The sequence below is a fragment of the Psammomys obesus genome, unplaced genomic scaffold, assembly GCF_907164565.1.
Source record: "Psammomys obesus unplaced genomic scaffold, mPsaObe1.curated_primary_1811, whole genome shotgun sequence".
In the NCBI taxonomy this organism is placed as follows: domain Eukaryota; kingdom Metazoa; phylum Chordata; class Mammalia; order Rodentia; family Muridae; genus Psammomys; species Psammomys obesus.
Window position 1 is genome coordinate 909,620 of NW_026587556.1, and position 14,357 is coordinate 923,976.

Sequence of the window (14,357 nt, forward strand, 5' to 3'; positions counted from 1 at the left end):
AATGAGGGGTGCGACCTAGGAAGAAATATGTAACTAACCCAAGTTCAACTCACTAACTTGGGTTAGTTACTTATTTAGCTGAGGCTCATTGTCTTCTTCCAGGACGACTCCTACAAGGGAGCAGAGGACTCCCTGTGGGACCCTTAGAGAAAAGCCAGTGCAGGTAACAAGTTTAGAGAGGATTAATTGCTTCATCCTGTGCAGGTGTGCCCCACGCTTGTTTAAAACACAGTTGTTGTAGTGCTTTTTGTAGAAAGCAATTGTTTGGTATCAGAGCTGTCCCCAAACAAACCCATCATGTGCTGCTAAAATCGCAGAGAGACTTAGAAGGAAAACAGGAAGTGGTGTCACTCACAGTGTAGATAGATAATCCAGATATTCATCAGTAAGCCACTAGATGAACTCGATCGCTGGACTACCCAATATCATCAAGTGGTCACTTTCCAGATATGCAAATTTGGGGCCACAGTGTAGACCTGTATTCAAAATCCTGATAATGGAGATAGGCCATTTGGGTTTGAAGAAGTCTTCCGTCCATCTAACCTTTAATTCTTTAATAGAAATAGACACGCTCACATACTAGGAAGCTTGGAGGCAGTTTAGGGTGTCAATTATTATTTGTTTCTTTGAAAGTTCCTGTTAGAATTTCTCCGATTTGCTCTACAAGTTTTCCTCAGGTATTCTCTCTAGGTGTCCCCCAGGTTCAGTTCTTACCAATCAAATTCTGAACAGGCTATTAGAATATTAGGTGGTCAACAGAAATAGGAATCAGGATTGTACACGTGCATAATTATTGTGATTATATTTACTCTCATTATTTTCTTGTATCCCTCACTCACTCCTGCTCACCCCTTCCTTCTTTCCAACTAGTCCCCTTCTAATTTCTTATCTTGTGTATGTGTGTATGTGCATATTGTATATGGTGTGTGTGTGTGTGTGTATGTATATGATTTTGTATGTAGGTGTGTATGTGTGTATATGTGTGTGTGCATGTGTGTGTATGTGCATGTGAATCAATGAGTTTCATTATGGTTGTTTACAGGAGCATTGTTCCCTACCAGTGCCTATACCACTGAAGATAATTTCTCTCCTTCCCTCATCAACAGTTACAAGTGTATTTATTTATTCTCTCACAACTGTTGCAGTCACAAGTTCACAATGTAAGCATTCTTAGGACCATGCTTCCTCCAGAAACCCAAGGAGGGCTTCCAGCCTGTCTTCTCTGTTTCTAGTGGCTTGATGACATCAAGCCAGTCCTGCCTCTCTGGAACACTGCCTCCACTCTCTCTGTCTCTGCGAATGTCTGACGGAGACACTTGCTACTGGGTTTAGGGCCATCATGGATAATCCGGGATAATCTGTCTCAAGCTCTTTCATTTGATTATATCTGCAGATTCTTTTTGCAATATGGTCACAGGATTAAGGGCTGGAATATCAACCTACTACAATCAATATAACAAAAAATGCAAATGTGCTGGCTTTTGGATCATAAAACTTTTACCATAAGTGAGAGCCTATTAATGGAATTTGCCTTTTCAGATGGTAAATACATTTTCCTCAGAACTGTAATGAGTTTTTATTTTTACTTTTTACTGGCATTAAAGATGTTTTAGAAAGACATACACTTTCATAGCACCACCCCCAAACAATTTCCTAAAAGATTTAAAAAAAAAAAAGATTAGAGGTGGGGTTATTTACCTAAACGTAATGTAAGTTTACGTTTAGTATGTAATGTAAGTATCAGAAAAACAGATTTCAACTGGTTAGCTTATTCATCTTATCAAACAAGAAGATTTGGTGCACATAATTTGTTCAGAGTAATGGTTGAACATGAAATCAGAGCTTGACTCCTTGGGCTCAAATACACACGGTCGTTCTGTTTTGGGGTAAGTTATTTCATCTCTGCGTGTCTTAGTTTCTTCACCCATAAGATGTGGAGAAAGAAAACTATGTAAACGTGGGATTGATAGGATAAAAGGGGTGAAGGTAGTTCTTAGAAAGCTCAGCTTGTGACATGCAAATGGCATTTGCTTCCATATATGCTAAAAATGTGCCGACCTCTGTGAAGTCTTGGCAAACAAACAAAACACTGCGCTCTGTTAGACAAGAAAAAGACTTTTAAAAACACACCCAGACAAGTGGACACAACTATGATGCTGCAAAAGAAATACTGAAAGTGCAGAGTTGGCAGAATCGTATTAAACACTATGCGGGGCTATTTCATTCCAATACTGGACCGAGATGGCTCTGTAACGAAGTGACATTTAACTCGAGGACTACAGATAAAGAAGTGGCATCAGATCCCCTGGGGGAGAAGTCTGTCTGGATAAACTAGATTGCTTCATATTTCACAGGCCCCCATGCAGCAGCAGGGGCATCATGCCATGGAGACGTCAGTGAGAACGCTGCTTTCTGCACATTTCCTCAGAGCCTGGCCTGCGGGGTGGAAGCATGCAGGGAAATGTGACCATAAAGACTTTTCCTCACATGGGGAACTGACCGCATATGTATCTCTTAACCTACTGGCCTAAGATGACCCTTCAGGACACTTAGACAGAACCCTCTGAGTACAGAAAGAAGCCCCCGAGCTGAGGAGTCCCCAAGAACGTCAACGTAGAGTTGAGACTTACTAAGTGCCCATGCCACGCTCTGCATCGGGTCCCACACACTGCAGGATTCTCCTACGCAGAATCCGGATTTCTGAAAAAAGTGCACGGAAGTCAAGAGGGGACTTACTGGGAGAGTAAGGAGAGCAGTACGAGAGGGCACCTGGCGAACAAGGGAGCCAGTGAGGATCATGGAAGTCTATGACACTCATGTGTGGAAATGTCACGACAAAACCTGCTATTATTTTGAACAGTGAATACCTGCTCATAAGCAAGCTTAAAAATCTTTTTTTTTTTTTTTTTGATCTGTGATTGGTTGAATCTGGGAGTGTTGAGTCCAGGGATACAGAGGACTGACCTGCTCAGCGTGTAACACACAGGGAATACCCTCTAAGTGTCAAAGGATCGATGCTTCCACCAGCAAAACTCTTCATTCAAAGCCAGATAACAGTGACATGACAAATAGCAATCGCTTGCAGGCTGAAGCAGCTGCCACTCATTAGCATATGATGTCGGGGTGAGTAGTTATCTGTTCCTGGTAGGCTGCAGTGTTCTCATGGGTAAAATGAGGACACAGAAGGACATGGGCTCTTCTCCAGCTATAATTCTGCAGAACTGGGCGTCTCTGAATTCCCCAAACTACTTGAACTGCCTGTCTTAATTTTCCAGCTCCCTGATCACCTGTGAGCATGAGGCCAGTCCTTTCAGCCCCCTATACTCACAGGTCTAGGACATTACAAATGACCCAGTTCTTCTAGGAAAAGCGATGTATGGGGACAGAGAGATGGCTCAGCGAGTAAATGTGACTGTCCTGCAAACCTGACAACGAATGAATTTACAAAGGAAGGACGGAACTGACTCCTGAAAACTGTCCCCTGACCTTCACATGTGCTTTGTGGCACGGGCACACCTGAGGACAGATGGACAGACGGACAGACAGACGGATGGACATTCTCTTTTTCTCTCTCTCTCTTGGTTAAAAAAAGAGAAGTGGTTAGAATTCTTGTGTGAGAGTTGACCTTAAACAGCTCACTTGAAATAGTTACTCAAAGGGCAAAGGAAGCAGATGGTTGTGTGTGAGTTCCAAGCCAGTGGGCTGGGAAGCCTGAGGGACTTATAGTAAATGCTGGAGATGGTTTCGGTCTGAGAAACTGGTTAAAGTTTGACTGAGGAGCTGATGACGGATGACCGGATGACCTGGGTGTTCAGTGAATGAGGCCTCAGTCATTTCACCTTTTTGTTCTATTTCTCTGGCCATTACTTCCTCTCAAGTTAATCAGTGGCAGGTGTAGCAATGGCACAAGTCTCTTCTGTTCCCAGAGGGCAGGCTTTTATTCAGCACTCTCTACTGTCCTTATTGCTGAATGGTCTTCTCTTCCTCAGGGACCAGCTAGAATTTCCTCATTCTCTTCCTGTGAATCCAACAGACTGTAGTGCAAACGAATATCCCCAGACAGTTGTTTGAAACTGTCCACAGTCCTCAAAAACTGATAGAGTTCTAAGTGTGCTCAGTTGATGTTATAAACAGGGAAGAAGGCCTTTCCAGGAGGCAGATCACGGATACAGGAAACCACGCTGGAGGGAAGTGTCGTGGGCTGGCTTTGCTCTGGACTCACTAGTACATCTTAAGAGGACAGGAGGGGCCAGAAGGAAAGGACTTATCTCTTCCTTCTCCTGCTTTCATCAGTCCTGGACTTTCCACCTTGACCACTGCAGGGCTGAGCCTACTCACTGTTGAGGACAGACCTGTGCTCTGTACTTGGCTCCACCAATCCACTGGGGAGCTTCATTCTTAATTTAACAATCCCTGGCTTCCTTGCCTGGGGGCTTTTCAAATCAAATAAAGAAGCTTTACAGATTCCCAGACACCTTATCGAACAGAAGCAATGCAAATGTGGTTACGAAGGGGGTACCTGGTTATAAATGGTCAAATCTGGAAAGGGCTGCCTGGTCTGGGAACCTCAAGAGTTGATTCCTCTTGGGTTGTCCCAGGCAGCGCTACACAGGTGGGCCAGCAGAGATGTGCCCACACCACCCGAGAGCTTGCTAGAGATATGCACCCAGTGGCACCGGACCTGCTGACGACAACTGCCAGGCACAGGTGCTGCAATCATTCCTCCGTTCTTTCAGAGCACAAAGTGTTTCAGAACTCTAAGTGTGAATCAGTGTGGTTTCATTCTTGGTGTAGCCCATCCACACATGCCATTCTCTTCATCCCAAAGCCCCTCTTTGTCTTTCCTGGCTATTGGGCAACCCCATGAGGTGCTGCTGGTATGCTCATGAGACCATGATGCCCTGAACTGCACTGGAACTGACTGATCTGCCAGCTTCTGACTTCCTGTGGCTGAGGCTGGTCCTCCGCATCCCCTTCTCCCATCCCTCAGGTCTGACAGGCAGCCTGACAGGAGTTATGATAGAGATGTAAATGAATCATATACATATATGTATACGTGCACAAACAAACACATGTACATAAATATATGCATATGTGAGATGTTTTATAGGGGCTGGGGGGATAGGTCAGTTAGTAGAGTGCTTGGCCCTTCAAGCATGAGGACCTGAGATCGAGTCTCACAACCCACATGAAAAGCTTAGAATCCCGGTCCTGGGAAAGCGGAGGCAGGTGTATGGTTCACTGGTCAGGCAGTCTAGCCTCAGCTACCAGTTAGAGATCCTGTGTCCAAAAACAAGGTAGACAATATCTGAGGAATGACACCTGAAGCTGTTTTTTGTCCTTCACATGTACACACTTGTATACATGCACTCCACATACATCTGCACTGATACATACATGAACACACACATACATATATGAAGTATCATATAGTATAAACACTTAACAATGAAAAGGCATATGTATCTACTGAAGAGCATCAAAAAGAGTTATCATTTATTAGTTTTTGTTTAAAAAAAAAAACTAGATTCCTTTCTCCTGCTCATGAAAGAAGGCATGAAGTAGCCAGTTGATCTCTGGATTTGAATTTTCTGTGTGGCCTTAAGAAATTCAGTTTGTTGTTGAAGAAGGCCCCAATCTCTTCAACTGTAAAATGGAGACATCACACTCTTCTGCAGGAGTTAGGGAAGTTAGAAACGGTATCTGCACACACACCATGTATTAAAATTGAGCTGATGGCATTATTCACCAGTTAGAGTTTATTTACTATAGAGAGGAAAGCAATGGATTGTACTCTTCTGGAAAATGGGACAGTGGCACCCCTGAAGGCTATGGCTTACTGTAGGATCTAAAAGAAAAATGCGCTGGTATTTCAAAATCTAAAGCTTCCCACTATGTTTGGGAGAAGGGCCTGGATGACCTGTGAGTGCCCTTTACAGATTAAGATTGCAAATTAGGACAGCAGCTTTTGGTGTTTTTGTTTCAAAGAGAGGAAGAAAGAGGCAGTGAGCTCCAGCAATTTCAACTAATGTGCTTCATTTCCAGCAAGCCTTCTAACACAGAAATTGCCAGACATTTTACACTTGCCCTCCGTGTTAAGATGCCAACTGTGATTCACAGAAGGGTAGGCAAAGTGACATTTATGTCTTCTCCTGAGGGCTGTTCAATAAACAGATGACTTCTTGCAAATGCTCCTTATTGCAAATCTCTGGTGAGCCAGGCAAAGCAAGGGTATTGAGGTGAGCACCCCCAAAACATGAGGGAGCCAACTGTATAACAATAGCAAAGTAAAAAAAAAAAGGCATTCTTTAAAAGAAGACCAACCACCACAAAACTCCCTCTAGCTTTCTGGGTTTGCTATTGATACCCACCTCAATGACGCACGGATGAACTGCCCAAAGCTGACTGAGGGAATTCTCTTTCCCAGGATGTGTATTTGAGACTGGAAGTAGGTATTTAGTGGAGGCTCCTCTCCAGCAGAGAGGAGGTGAGACTATGTATGCTGCCTGCTCCACAGGTTTACAGAATGAAAGAAAGAAAAATGAGATGGTGGGAGAGGAGGTGGGGAGAGAGGGAGACAGATACACACACATAGAGTGAGTGTGAGCATGGTAGTCTGTGTTAGGCTTGGTCAAGACACAGTCCTACCAGGGGCCAAATGGCTTCACACAGTGCATCAGCAAGGTCCCTTACATTACCCCCCTTCCTAGTGGCATTTGAAAGTGATACCTACATGAGCTGTGGGTGGCATTGTATTAAGGACATGTGCCTAACAGTGTGTTATCATTCGGAAATAAGATAAGAACGAAGGATAGGTGTTCCTTATCTCCTAGTCATGCAACGAGCTCATTGAAAAGGTCGCTGGATATTCAACCAATAATAAAAATTTGAGCATCCCATGGACAGCTGTCCCCGCCCAGTCATTCCTGCATAGGCACGTGGCACAAATGTGTTCAGCAGAGAGGCATCTGCTAGTTCTTGGTTGTGTATACATTTTAGAAAGGAAAAAAGAAAGTGAGCTGGAGGGTCGTCCTGCAAAACTTTAAAATTGAATAGGAGAAACTTTGTGGAAAACAAGGTTTTGCGCAGGTGGCTTTGTGCTCTGAGGGACTCAGAGCCTGCTGATATTTGAGGTCTGCTCATGACATCTTTCACAGCATGTAGATCACTTGAAAAAAAAAACATACCCATGATGCTAAAAATACCGCTCAGTCTAGCCTGACTGCAGGCTGTCAGAATGTTATATTCTGATTTTTATGCTGCCTGCTGATATTTGGACACTTTCACAAGTGTAATGTTTACCATTATTCTGTCTTTCTTTATAAAAGTTGATTGCAGATGAATAAGGCTCGAGGAAGCCTGCCTCAAGACAGGATTTGTGCTGCGTCCCGCCATTTCTCAGCTGTTCTGAGTAAGTCATTCTGCCCCAGTCTCTCAGTTGTGGAGCTGATTTGGGGTTTGGGCTGTCTTACCCATGGGGAGAGCAGATGTTCCACTTTTTATGAGAGACACCCTGATTTCTGGCCTCGTCATGTTACTTTGTCTGTTGTGTACGGTTGGTGTCATGATTAGTCGCAGAATGTTGGGTTTTCAGGTTACCGTTGGTTTCATTGGCTTGTTTGCCAAAGAAAATGGGGCCTTGAGGGTCCCAGTACAGATCTAAAATGTTGTTGGAACTTTTGACTCACACACACAAAAAAGATTATTTATAAGGCAATATGCTGCTACATGTAAGCCTCATCTTGATCTGCTGTTTAACAAACAGTTTCAGATCAGGGATGCCAGGAAACATAGTCTTACCTTATGATAAACCTCCATTGATCCCAGAGTCACCAGCAGCTGATGCTGACCTGAGCTTCTGGCCATTCTACCAGGATTATCAGAACAACAACCCACTATTCATTCATTCATTCACTCATTTACTCCCCCTCCCCCCTGTATATGTGTGTGTGTGTGTGTGTGTGTGTGTGTGTGTGTATGTGTGTATGCTAGAGGTCAACTTCAATTGTCACTGCTCAGGATGCCTTCTCCCTTGCCTTTTGAGACAGGGTCTCTCTATTTAGCTGGAACTTTCAGATAGACTGGCTGGCCAGCAAGCTCAAGGACCCACCTTCCTCTGCCTCCCAGCACTGGGACTGCAGGTGAACCCACTGAGTCCGACTTCATATGTGCGTGCTAGGGAATCTGAACTTAGGTCCTTGTGCGTGTGCAGCAAGCACTTTCAAACCGAGCAGTCTCTCCCAGCCTCATATCTTAATATCTATTTTCAGAATTCAGTCAACTCAATTGTCTAAATTAATTAGCCAGACATAGAGAGGGTGGGTGCAGGGATTGGCATACTTCTGACCCAAGACCTTGTTTTATTCTTAGACCTAGCTAATACTCATGAGCCATCCGTCACAACTGGCAAGTCCTTCCTTGGAAATGTCAGTTTATACTCTGAGGCAAGAAGCCCCACTTGTAGTTTAAGTTAAGGTCTTTGAGTCAAAGGCAGCAGACAATAGTGATCCAGAATCTCATTTAGGCTCAGTAGTTCATGAGTCACAAGGCAACAGAGATGTAGTACAAAGGATCTGACCAAAGGAAAGGCCAAGGAAAGGAGAAACAGGCCACACATTGTTGCTTGTGATCCAAGTCTAGGACAGTACCACGCATGAGCTGTCATAAGACTTAGAACACAACATAGTCATCCACAGCTACAGTGTATCCCAGCAGCCAGCCATCTCAGCCTAAGGGCCCTCTTTATATGACACACTCTATTCTTAAACAAATACCATTGTCACACTAATTTCTCACTCTTCTTGGCCATCTCCAACACCAGGAAATCTGCAGTGATTCCATAGTCTTAACTTAGCATAAGACACAGAGGAGCCTTTTGAAGATGGATACAGGGTTAGGCTGGGTCAGACACGAGTGCCCTAAATCAGAAGGCAGGCATAGAACTGTGGGGCTAGAAGCACAAAATCACCTCTATAGTTTTTTTTTTTTTTTTAAATCCCCACTCACTTGAAGTGAATCTAGCTGGAGGTGTGCCTCAGGCAAAAATGAATGAATGTCATTTGAGTCAAAATGAGGATAAACACCTTGGCACCTGCGATCATTTTCTTACTTAACACAACTGTGGGAATGTATGGGAAGCAGGATCGTGGGGGCAGCTTTGCTTGACAGTTTAGAGAGAGGTAGCTGGTAAGCTGGACGGCTATGTCAGTGGCACAATTGCAGGGCAGATGAGTGAATGCCCAGCACAGAAGAGAAGAGGCTCTTTCCCTCCCAAAGCATCACGGGAAGTCATTTTTTTTTTTTTAACTTGACAATCAAACAAACAACAGAAGCAAGCTGCCACACTCTGGATTTGCTCACCTCTGAGATTGAGCAACCATGTGAGCGGGTCCATTTTGTGTTTGAGTTGTTTATCTGTTCTTGGGAAAGGATGGTGTCATTGCTGGCACTCAACAAACAATATTAATCCTTATCATGTGACCTGTGTGAAGGCCTGCACAAGAAACCAACAGACAGGGTTTCATCTGTCCTGCCTCCCTGCAGGGTATTTTTGACTTATGTGGATGACCATAACCTACCTGGGAAACTGCCAACTTCTTACCTCTTACGGTCCAAATGTGTAACTATGGGGCCACATGACTGTGGAGAGAGGTGATTTCTTGTTCTGTTTCCTCCTCAGGATTGTACACAAATGCTCATTCTTTTCTCTTTAGATAGTACCCTCCTTGTGAACTCCTTGTACAAGACTGTGTCATTTACCCATTAAGGTCTTGAGGGATACGGCAAAGAATGCACTTCAACTTACAAGCTTTGAGTACCCAGGATCCCAAACCAGAGTCAATGAAGAATGGTTCCTAAGCTTGAAAGAAATCTGCTATTAGAAATCCCAAGTGTGTGGGCTGGAGAGATAGCACTAAGTCGGGAAAGTACTTGCTTTGCAAGCATGAGGACCTGAATTTGCATCCCCAGGACCTACTTGGAAAAGCCAGATGGTGCCATGCTGCCTATAATTCCAGTGATGGGCAGAGGCAAGAGAATGCCCTCTAGTTTGCTGGCCAGTCTACCTGAATTGGTTAACTCTAGTTCATTGAGAGATCCTGTCTCAGAAAAAAAAATAAAGATAAGGAACAAAGTTGAGGAAGACCCCCAGTGTTGGCCATTGGCATCCGCATGCACCTGTATGCACACCCCACCCCACACATACTCAAAGAAAACACCCAAGAAGAAGAGGAGGAGGAAATGGAAGAGGAAAGGAGAAAAGAAATTTAGATGGTCCCCTCCTAACAAGATATCACTGTTTGAGCTGATGAAGAAATATGTGAATTAAGAGGTTATAGTTAATAAGATGACTCAAAATACTGATATGGGTACAGATTACAAGCTCTGGGGCTTGGGAGAGGGAGGAAGTCCTTGGGTGGAGAATGAGATGTGCTCCTCTGGAAGGTGTGGTACCTGTCCAGGCTAAGCCTTGCAGGCTTCTCCGTTGGCTGATTCTTCAGCCCCACAGAAGGAAAACTTTACTAAGGAAGCCACAGGCCCAGGGTTAGTGGATTTAGGGTTCTACTGAAGGACCTAGTTACGCTTAAGGCTGGTAAGACTGGTTCTTTTCTAGTGGGAAAACTGGAGTGTGAAGTGGAAAGAATTCTTGGCTTGATTTCTGACATTGCCCTGGGTCTCTGTGGACCCTAAATCTTCACTCCATCTTCTCCATGGATCTGTCTAAACTTTCAGTTAATCTCCTGGGGTTCTTTCTAGTACACACTATTGCAGGTACCATGCTGATGACCCCCCCCAACATCTGCTATGTCATAGATGTTCCCCTGTATTCCTGTTTCAGGGTCTGTGCTGCAGGTCAGGCCAGAGTGAGGCTCAGCTAGCATTCATCCTTAGCTCCCCAGAGTCCCTCTGAATGATGTTGGCTCGGGATTTTTCTCCTTTCCTCTGGAGTCCTCCCATCTTCCCCCAGGCTTGGCTACTAGGGAATTCAACCTTAGGGTTTGAAAAGCAGTTTCACAGTGAGATAGGTTAGGGATTGTGAGTGATGTGATGTAGATTAGTTAAGATTGCTTGCTTGAACCCAGATGCCTGAAGCTCTGGGTTCCTTCCTAGCACCACATAAACTGAGTGTGGTGTCACATACCTGTAATTCTTGCATATGAAGGAGGTTAGAGGCAGTAGGATCAGAAGTTCAATGACACCTCTGGTATACATCAGGTTCCAGGCAAGCCTGAGATGCATGAAATCCTGTGTTAACAAATAGTAATAAAACCAGCCAAATGATTACATTTCCTCTTCCTAATCAAGCAAGGCAGTATGGTTCGATGGTTAGTTTTAATTGTCAACTCAATATAATCTCAGATCACCTGGGAAGAAAATCTCAATGATGGATTCTCTAGACCTCGTTGGCCTGTGAGCACATCTGTGGGAGATTTTTTTTTTTAATTTTTATTTATTTATATTTTTGTTTATTACACTTTATTTACTTTGTATCCCAGCTGTAGCCCTCTCCCTCATCCTTCCAAATCCCACCCTTCCTCTTCTCCTCCCCTTCCCTCTGACCCTAGCCTATCAGGTCTTATCAGGACTGGCTGCACTGTCTTCCTCTGTGGTCTGGTAAGACTGCCCTCCCCCTTAGGGGGAAGTGGCCAAAGAGCCAGCCACTGAGTTCATGTCAGAGACAGCACCTGTTCCCCTTACTAGGGAACCCACTTGGAGACTGAGCTGCTATATCTGTGCAGGGGCTCTAGGTTATCTCCACAAATGGTCCTTGGTTGAGTATCAGTCTCAGAAAAGATCCCTGGGCCCAGATTTCTTTTAGTACCGTTGCTCTTCTTGTGTCCCCTGGAGATTATCTTGATTACATTAATTAAGGCTGGAAGATATATCTGCTGTGAGTGACACCATTCTCTAGGCAAGAATACTAGATTGTATTAGAATGGAGAAAGTGAGCTGAGAACTAGCATTCAGTGCATTCGATGCATCTTGTTCTTGACTGAGAATGTAATGTGACTAGCTGCTTCAAGTTCCTGCTGCTTTGATTCTCCTGTAATGACAGACTGTAACCTGGAATTGTCATTGAAATAGACCCTTTTTCCATTAAGTTGCTTTTGTCAGAGTATTTTATCATAGCAACAGCAAGTAAAACAAAGACAACTAGTATCCATAATATATATAGATACAAGACAGGCAGGGTCTCACTATATAGCCTTGGATGCTCTGGGACTCAGTATGTATACCAGGTTGACCTCTATCTCATAGGGATCCATCTGCCTCTACCTCCTGAGTGCTGGGATTGAAGGTGTGTGACACCATGCCCCAAGTATTATAATAATTTTGACACTAAGGCTCACATGGAGTCATGGGACATTTATGATGGTGGTGTAGTGCAGAATTTAAGGATACAATCTCAGGTACCTCCATACTTTCCTCAGTTTATTTGTCTTTGCTTTAAGGCTGAGATCCAACTGCAGGACTTTCAAGGCTGCATGTCTGCCTTTCAGAAGAAACCGTGTATCTTCCTGACTTGGTTGTATGGAGAGAAAAGTAAAGGAGAATGTGGGGGTGACTGCTGGAGCCCGAGGACTTTCTAGAAACGGTGGTGGGAGGTGCTTAAAGCTTTGGGGAAAAGGAAAACAGCTTAAAATTCATAGTGATGTTGGCTTTGTTTGGCACATTGGATTGGGGCAGTTTTTAGCTACATGGTGACATGTAGCTGAGGATGACCTCTTGTCTTCATCTCCTGAGTGGTGGGATGATAAGCCATGGTGATGCTCGGCTTGAGGTGAGTTATCATCTTGTTTTATTGATAGCTATCTCAGTGGTCAGTGAACTCAGGGACAGTCAGAAACGAATGGGACAGAGAATCACCCCAGCGTGGTCCTTACATGGCATTGCAGCCATACCTTGCGTATACACTCACTCGCAAGGTGTTTAGTGAGAGCCACAGGCTGAACATGATCAGTTGTGTTAGCATATTTCGATGTAGCAGCATCCTAGTTTAAGGCCATGGGAGGCTACTCCTAAGATGGCTGCTAGAGTCTCGTCCTGTTCTCTGAAAGCACCCAAGGCTGTTGGTGAACAATATGTCTCTCCCACACAACAGCCCTTTCCTGCGGCGAGCTACTTCAAAGCTACTTCAGAGCCACTTCACATTTTATGTTTCTTTATCGTTTGTAAGTCCTCTGGGGATAAGTAATTACATGTTTGGAGCCCATGGGCAAGTTTCTTGCTGAGTTCTGATTTCCTCCTTGGCTTGTCCAAGGAGATGGAGAATATCAGCCTCCTACAAAGCTGTTAAATGTCACAGAGAAATCTCGTGCCTTATGGCTTCTGAGCAGTGGGGTCCTTGACAGCTACCCAATCAATCTAGGCTACTTTTAAAGATAGAAGAAAGATAAAGTAAGGGATTGAGCATTATTTCTGGGCCCTGAGTATCTTGGTACAGACAAAGATGTATGATGCCCTGAGCTTCTCTGTGGTCTTTTTTCCTTCATGTGCTGACCCTGCAGTGACCCTTTCCGCATTCCGTAGGAAATACTGTTTTTGTGGGCATGTTTCTGAATCTTACTGTCTAATTCAGGTTTGTGAAAGACTATCATATACCACAGAGCTTAGCTTTATGCATGCAAGCTTGCTGTCTTCAGCACCATCTTCATCTAAAAATAATCTTCCCTGGGCTTGGAATCAGGGAACAGCTATGCATTTCTTGGCCTATTTTATTATTCTGCTTTGTCTTAATCAGTGTCCTTCCATGCTTTGGGTATGTCATGGGAGCTGTGACATTTGAGCTCTGGGCTAGAAGAAATGGGTCTTTGAGCACTTCTGTTTTGAGGAAGTAGAAGCCGCCTTGTGAGGTTGAGGGCGTTACTGTTAGCCATTCACTTGCTAGGTGGTCAGCTATCAAGTAAGTGGTATTCATGGAAAATACTAATTTCCCCTGCTCGAAATGTGAGTAGGCTTTTTGGTTTGAATGTGAAATGTTCTCACAGGCCCCTGTATCTGAGTACTTGACCCCTAGCTGGTGGTGCTAAATTATGGAACCTTTTGCCTCACTAGAGGAGCTGGGTCCCTAGGAGTGGGCCCTAAAGTTTACAGCCTGGCCCACTTTCCATCCATTTTCTGCTTCCTGATCCGTTGGGATGCGAGGAATCTCAGCTATAGATTCCCACGACGAATCCAGTGTGTCTTACACATTATTCACTATCTCTCTTACTCCATGCCAAAGTACGTTACTTTATGTCAGCTATCTTGTCACAGGAAGAGAAAAGTAACTAATACAGCAAAGCTACGTATACATCTATACATCTATATAGACTACTGTTGACTCTAACAACGCAAGAAATACAACATTCTAAATC

At 44.1% G+C, this 14,357-nt stretch overlaps 1 protein-coding gene across 5 annotated transcripts in view; it reads right to left on the reverse strand.

Annotated features, from left to right (window-relative positions):
* Positions 1-14,357, reverse strand: part of Chrm3 (cholinergic receptor muscarinic 3) — a 450,464-nt gene that overhangs the window by 16,601 nt on the left and 419,506 nt on the right. The window contains exon 4 of one of the 5 annotated variants that reach the window (XM_055603959.1): positions 2,631-2,700. The exons of the other annotated variants lie outside the window; for them this stretch is intronic. The gene's annotated coding sequence lies outside the window, so the exon portion shown is untranslated. The remainder of the gene's footprint in view (positions 1-2,630; positions 2,701-14,357) is intronic. 5 annotated transcript variants of the gene reach the window in all.